The sequence below is a fragment of the Acanthaster planci genome, linkage group LG05 (assembly GCF_054643075.1).
Source record: "Acanthaster planci isolate LZ-2023a linkage group LG05, COTS_SCS, whole genome shotgun sequence".
Classification (NCBI taxonomy): domain Eukaryota; kingdom Metazoa; phylum Echinodermata; class Asteroidea; order Valvatida; family Acanthasteridae; genus Acanthaster; species Acanthaster planci.
Window position 1 is genome coordinate 12,429,062 of NC_141781.1, and position 7,248 is coordinate 12,436,309.

General features: G+C 43.0%; 1 long non-coding RNA gene across 1 annotated transcript; it reads left to right on the top strand.

The window, feature by feature from the left end:
* Positions 1-699: 699 nt before the first annotated feature.
* LOC147799082 (uncharacterized) lies at positions 700-5,101 on the top strand. Its single transcript, XR_015425445.1, has 3 exons — positions 700-802; positions 1,421-1,700; positions 2,570-5,101. It is a non-coding gene; the product is annotated as an uncharacterized LOC147799082 (long non-coding RNA).
* The last annotated feature ends 2,147 nt before the right edge of the window (positions 5,102-7,248 follow it).

Below are 7,248 nucleotides of genomic sequence, written 5' to 3' on the forward strand. Positions count from 1 at the left end.
TACGAGAGATTTACATTCCCATCATGGGAAAGTCCAATCTATCTGTGCAATACTTCATTCGCTTTCCTAGCTTTTTACGGTTATAATGGTTATAATGACTATGTCAGAATAAACAGTATATCAGATCAAATGTCAAGATTTCATGGCCCAAATAATCAGGCTTCAGTGCAGCAGACATCGAGAAGTCCTATATGGCGCCTAAATGAACACGATAGTCATTTTTGTAAATTTCGCTAGGCCTCTTGCTGGCTCAAATATCAAGTTCAACTCACAGGTATTGACTCTAGATACACGACTGGACAGTGGTGCCGGTGAGAGATGAATATCTAATTAAATTAGAGAGTCGATTCTGGCAAGTTCGATTTGATGAACCAGTGAGAGGCATAACAAAATCTGCGAAAATGACTATCATGTTCGTGCAGGTTCCATATGTGACCTCCCCATGTCTGGAACATTGGAGAGTGATTATTCGGGGCTAAGGAATTACAAGTGCTACTGGCAAGAAATGTGTTTCAATCAATGTAAATCGGACCAAGCAGTCATGTCTTGGAATTCATTTACCAGTTTGACATGACACACAACTTCTGTAATATTCTAAAAAAGTGAAAAGCCATTTTTTTGGGTCTAATTTTTGAAATGATGACTTGTATTTTCTAACTTAGGAATTATATTTTCCGGTTCCATCTCGCCAGGCCAGCTCAGTTGAGCAAGTGGGTGGCAGGTGTCAGCAGAGCTGATTTTTCTCCATCAAAGCATCATGTGGTGTGCAGTGAGCATTTTGAGAAAGAGGACTACATAAGAGGTATACATTGTACATGTGTATTGACATGTATGCACAGGTAGTTGCATTCAGTCCCAGAACATATATATTCAGCTGTTTCTAGTCTGCTGCACTGTTCGTGTGTTTCTACACTCTTTTGATATCAAAATATGGGCATTTCACTAGGTATTGCACCAAAAAGTGATTTTTACGAACTTTTCTAATTGGGAACTGTAGGGAAATCATTGACGTAACGATTTGATAATGCCCACTGCATAAAAGACGCACTAGCACCTGAATACGAGGCAAATTTATCGTATATTGATTTGTTTTGACTCTCTGACAAGAAAGGTACTTATGAATGGGAACAAGTATGAGCTTGAATGCTTATATTGCCTTGGCCTGCAGCTCAGGCATTAGTCGTGCCCATTTTCCTTAGCCAGACTTAAACACATGTTTAAGACTACATGTAAGCACATGTTTATTCCCTTAGCAATTCGTTGCTGATATATGTTGATATACTTAAAGATTCTTAGTTCAGATACACACGAATAAAAGTACATGTATAAGAGTTGGCAAAACCAAGTCGCCACTGATTGATCCTTTCTTAAAGTAGGGTATACACATTTCAATATTAAGCTTTAACTTTGCATTTTGCAGGTGTACACCCCAGAGATGACCGTGACATTGTTCAACATGAACTCCGGGAGTGTGTTGTACCCTCCGTTTTTCCCCAGTTTCCACAACACAAGCAAGCAAGCAAGAGGCCTCCGCCTAAAAGAGGAATGCCTGCAGTTAATCCAAGCCCACAATCTCCCAAGAAGGCTGTCACAGAAGACCACATGTATACTACATCAATAAGTGCAGTTTATGGGAAACTAAAGAAACCACTGACAAACTTCAAGAGGTCCGTATGGAACTTAAAGCAGCTAAACAAAAGGTGAAATGTCAAAGTAAAAAAAATGCAAGTCTTCTACAATGTAGAAGATATAAACAATAAGTACATGATAAACCATGGACAGTGGGAATTGTTGAAGCTCAACTTTGGAGAAAATACATTCAAACTGATTGACAATGAGCTAAAATCATCCGAAAAAGACAAGCACAGGCACGTACAGGTTCTCAGAGAAACTCAAGCAATTTGCTTTAACCCGTCTTTTCTATGGTGCTCAAGCCTATGACTGTTAGGCAGTATTTACATGTACATCTTCATCATCCAAGCACAATTCGTAAATGGAGTGCAAGCCTGAACTGCCAGCCAGGATTTCTGACTGAGGTCATTAATCATGTCAAGGAAATGGCAGCTGAGGATTCTTTGAAAAAGAATTGTATGCTTATGCTTGATGCCATGTCACTGAAAAAGGCAAAAGGCAAAAAGAATTCTCTGACAAACTTGTTCATAGGCATTTGAGTGAGATCATGCTTAAAGAATTTGCCGACTTTAAAGTATTTTGAAAATGTTTATGGGATTTTCCGACATTTTTTCAAGTGCGCCGTGTTTGGAAACTCCCCCTTGAATTTGAGTCAAATTTCCAGATATGAACAGTTTAGATTTCTGACAAAATTTCATCGCACTGAAATTGATCACAAAGGCTCAGTACGTGTACCATGAATCATAACGGTGTTTAAAAATGAGTTTGAGATTTTCAACCAAGATGTTTGGCCACGCCGTACGATGAAAGTCAAGTGAACTTGGAAGTGCACCATGTTAGAGGGCTCTACTATATTTGCTACAACTTTGCAAGGCACTTGACCAGAAAAGACTGAGAAACGCAAAAATGGAAACATGTTCTTTTAGCTTCTATACAGGAGAGCATTGACCAAAAGGAAGACCCAACCCCCTTGGAACTTGTCCAGCTCTTATAAAAACTGTCCAGCAAGATTTGTTGCTTGAAATGGGCTCCTCGGTATTGCCTGATCTGTCTGAGCATTTCCTTGAGCAAGACCTCACCGTAGAAGATGATCATGGCACTCAACTTGTGAAGAGAATCAGCGGACTGTTCATCAAGACTGTTTTGTGTCACCATGGAAGGCTGTACACCGAGCGATATGTCAACAAAAATATGCCATCAAAAAGACATCAACTCACAAAACCATCCTCTTTCTAGGCTAGTAGGGCCTAAAATTAAGTAAGGTACTGTAATTTACTGTAAAAGTAATTTTACCACAAACCTTCTTGTACTTGCAATTTTCTCATGTATACGTGAACGATAACATCCGGGTACTTAGCATACTATTTGCTCGGTTTGGCTATGGCCGCTCGCGATCCATGGGTGCACAGTAGCAAAGCGTTGCTTGTTTTGGGAAGTACGCCCACCAGGTCATTATTATATCTAACTCTATGGGTGTAACCCACAGGTTAGTCATGTTTTCTTTCCCAGCTGCTGCAGTTGGAGAGGAAGGTGTAAACCGGAGACCAGTCATGTATTCCCTATTTGATCTGTAACTTCTGCGGTGAAGGAGGAAAGTGTAATGCATGCAGAGACCAGTCATGTCTTCTGTCACTACTTCTCCATCTGTCACTGCTGCAGTGGGGGAGGGCAGCGCGAGCCCGAGACCAGTCCTGTCTTGTTTCCCCACTTCTCTGTCTGTAACTGTTGCAGTGCAGTTACAGAGGGAGGTATGAGCCAGATAGAAACCACTCATGTTTTTTTCCTTACTTCTGAATCTGTAACTGCTGCACTGGGACAGGGAGGTGTAAGCAAAAAATCCCTCATGTCATCTGTCCGTATCTCTCCATCTGTTCCAGCTGCAATGGGACAGTCAGGTGTAAGCCGAGGACCAGTCATGTTTTCTTTCCATACTGGCCCATCTGTTACTGCTATTATGGGAGAGGCAGGTATCAACCAGAGACCATTCCTGTCTTCTTTCCCTACTGCTTCCACTGGAGAAGGAGGTGTGAGCCAGATACGTGTCATGTCTTCTTTCCGTTCTTCCCCGTTTGTGAACAGCAGCAATGGTAAAGGGAGGTTTAAGTCAGAGACTATAGTCATGTCTTCTTCCCTTACTACTCTGTCTGTAACTGCTGCAGTGGGAGAGGGAGGGGTAAGTCAGAGACCAATCATGTCATCTTTCACTCTTATTTCATATTGTAGTAAAATCAGGGCCCTGTACGTCAATGGTACAGTCTACCCATAGCTTTCCCCCTCTGAGGAAGATGTGGACCAGTCCATCCGGTCATCCCACCCCTTTCGTTACACGTATCCTTTTATTAAACCCAGTATCCCTCACCCATTAGGTTTCTTGCTTTGTTGATTTGCATAATTCCTTTGTCTGGGTTCTCTACACTGAATGTTGGCCCAGTTAAAACCTAGGTGCTTGGAATTTTATTAGGGAATCCAGCAGTTGGGTTCGGTATGGTAACATCTTGTGGAGGGCAAGGCTCTCGCCATGCCTGGGTTTGGAGAGATTTTCATGTAAGTTGATTGGTTTTAATTGCCTCTGGTAAATTTGTTTTATTTCTTTACCAGTCACCAAGTCCTGTTTGCATTTCACAACTTGTCATGAACCGCCCTAAGTCCAGCCAATAATTGTAGAAAAGGCAGTTAATAATTTTGGTGATTTTCTAAATAAAACTTGATTGTTAATGGCCGGCAAAGTCTCGTTTTAAAGACTTTTCTCTTTTGCTGTTGCCCGCCCACGCTACAATATGTAACAGTTGCAGTGATAGAGGGACGTGTAAGCCAGAGATAAAGCATACAGTATCTTCTTTCCCTACTTTTGAATCTAGAACTGCTGCAATTGGAGAGGGAGGTGTAAGCCAGAGATAAAGCATACAGTAACTTCTTTCCCTACTTTTGAATCTAGAACTGCTGCAATTGGAGAGGGAGGTGTAAGCCAGAGACAAGTCATGTCTTCTAATCTCTCCCTGTTTCTCTCTGCTGCGGTGTAAGAGGGAGGTGTTAGCCAGAGACCAGTCTTGTCTTCTTTTGCTACTTCTCCATTTGTATAAGAAGCTGCAAGAGTAGAGAGAGGGGTAATCCAGAGAGCCCCTACTTCTTCATCTGTAACAGTTGTGGTTAGGGAGGATTTTGTAAGCTAGAGACCATTCCTGTCTTCTTTTCTAATACTTCTGAATCTGTAACTACTGCACAGCTAGGGAAGAGTAAGCAGCTCTTCTATAACTGTCACAATTCTGTTTCTCTGTCTGCTGCGGTGTGAGAGGGAGGTGTTAGCCAGAGACCAGTCTTGTCTTCTTTTGCTACTTCGCCATCTGTGCCCCTGATATCTTATCCAGGACAAGCATGACAGTGGACAACCTCATTCACTGGTTTATCCAAAGAGTTACAACTGAGTTTGGATGCCCCACTTTCAAGACAATGGTGTTCAGTCATCATGTATGACAGGAGGGGTACCATCTAGGTATCATTAGAAAGAATACTGCTTCTACTTTTCGGAGATGCTTATACGTTATAATTATATCTCATGGTTTGGGCAAAATAACCCCTGTCCTCGGGGTTTGGTTGTTTCTTGAATACTGTGGCGACGACACTCGCCGTCGCCCGCCGGTCAACGAACACCGAAGTACCCACCAACAGCGGGCGGGGCAATCCCACAAAATTATTTAATAAACCTCACATGCACATGAGCGGCTATGTACACACGAGGGGGGATTATGTCACGAACGGAAGACTTTAGGCCTGTCCGTTTGTTGGAAATATACCAACCCTAAAGGAATGACAATCAACGTGGCTACCAATCTACCAAGTCAGGTAAATCTCAATAAACCTCAGTACACATAGTGTCTTGGAGAGCAACAACAACAACTGTTTTATTGTCCCAAGTCAACCTCACAGTACATGTATAAGCTTCAACTGTGCATCCAGGTCTGTGACTAATAAACCTCAACACAGCAATCAATTCATGCAAGTGATCATGGAACATAAGCATAAAGACTGTGTAATAACCCTCGTGTATTACCACAAGTAACCCACAGCGACAATAACCCTCACTGTGGCACCTAGTATGATCAACAGTAACGATGTCATGCAACTGCACACACTAGCCCAATAAACATAGGAGTAACCTCGTAGCGAACCCCAAGACATGCAAGCTTCGGCTTAGGTTACGGAGCTCCGAGTGAACCTCAGTGTGACCACATGCGACCAGGCCAACAGGCTTCCAGCAACCCAATCCCACGTAGTGAGAACACTGTTGCACAAGCCACACAGGCCTAAGCGTCTCACACCACTCTTGCTCAACCTACAGCCACCAAACTGACACTCAATCCCACTTATTATAAGTGATAGCTTGCTGACAAATATTCTGAGGTCTCACCGCTCGCTGCCCTCGACAGATCGCCGAACACCGCGCTGCACAACCCGCCAGCTGTGTGTGAGGCTGAATTAGCGTTTCGCTCTATCTTCACTGCGATGCTTCTACCACGACGTCTGGAGACGAACTAACCACCAAATTACTGACTACGCGCCAATGGATGCGCCGCGCGTCAGGGAACCAGACATGTATTACTAAACTTGCGTCAGTCCACAGACTGTTTCGCCACACAGGACCCAGCTAAGCTTAGGCCGTCCCGGCCTGAACAGCTTAAATAAATCAATAAGAAACAGTGTGGACCCCTAAGTCTTTTATACATTCTAATAAACCTCGCAGTACATCGCGGAGAGGTTTACTTATACAATTATAATTTTGGGGTCCATGAGGTTGACTTATCTAATTATAATATCCCGAATACATGAGGTTTACTGGAATTGCAAACACTCCAGTTTTGCTTTTGGAATACACGAGGTAAAAGTACATAAATGTAAAACCATGTGAAAATAAATATATTTTTCTTCTCTCTTAAAAATAAAGGTTTTTTTTCCTAACATGCAAAAATATGAACGTCTTCTTTCTCTTTGGCTCAAGCAAAAGGTTACAAAACAGTTATAAAAGGAGTAATAAACAGTTATAAGCAATCAAGGTTCAATTAAGAAATTTACAAACTATTATTTAAGTGTTCATTGCCTTTCCCAATGAGGGTTTCAGCGGTAGGAGCGACGTTTTTCGGCTTGGTCCAGCTTGAACTGGTCAGCATCGACGGGCTTGTTGTACAGCTGGACACTTTCCTCCCGTCGCACGACCTGGCCATCTAGATAGACGAACTTGAAGTGTCGTTCCTCGATGAGGGCAATTTTCATCTTCTTCCTCTGTGGCTCTGTTGTCGTCTGCGTTGCCTGCTCCATGACTGGATCTTCCGCTTCAGCATCGCTGGGCACACTCAGAGAAGGCATTGATGCTGGAGACCCCGGAACAGGATCATCAAGAGTGGCGGCAAGCATCCCTCTTGGCTTACCGCTCAGGGGTGGGTGGGCAGGTACAAATTACAAAGAAACAATGAATAAACAATTCAACCGACATTTGGTTCTAACGATATCTCACTGGGAGCCTATGCTCCCGCCTAGGATACCTCCTAGGGACCTTAGCTTCCCTAACTTCAACCTGAGGCTCACTACCAGTCACCTCGGGTTCCTCCTGGCTAGTTTCCAGAA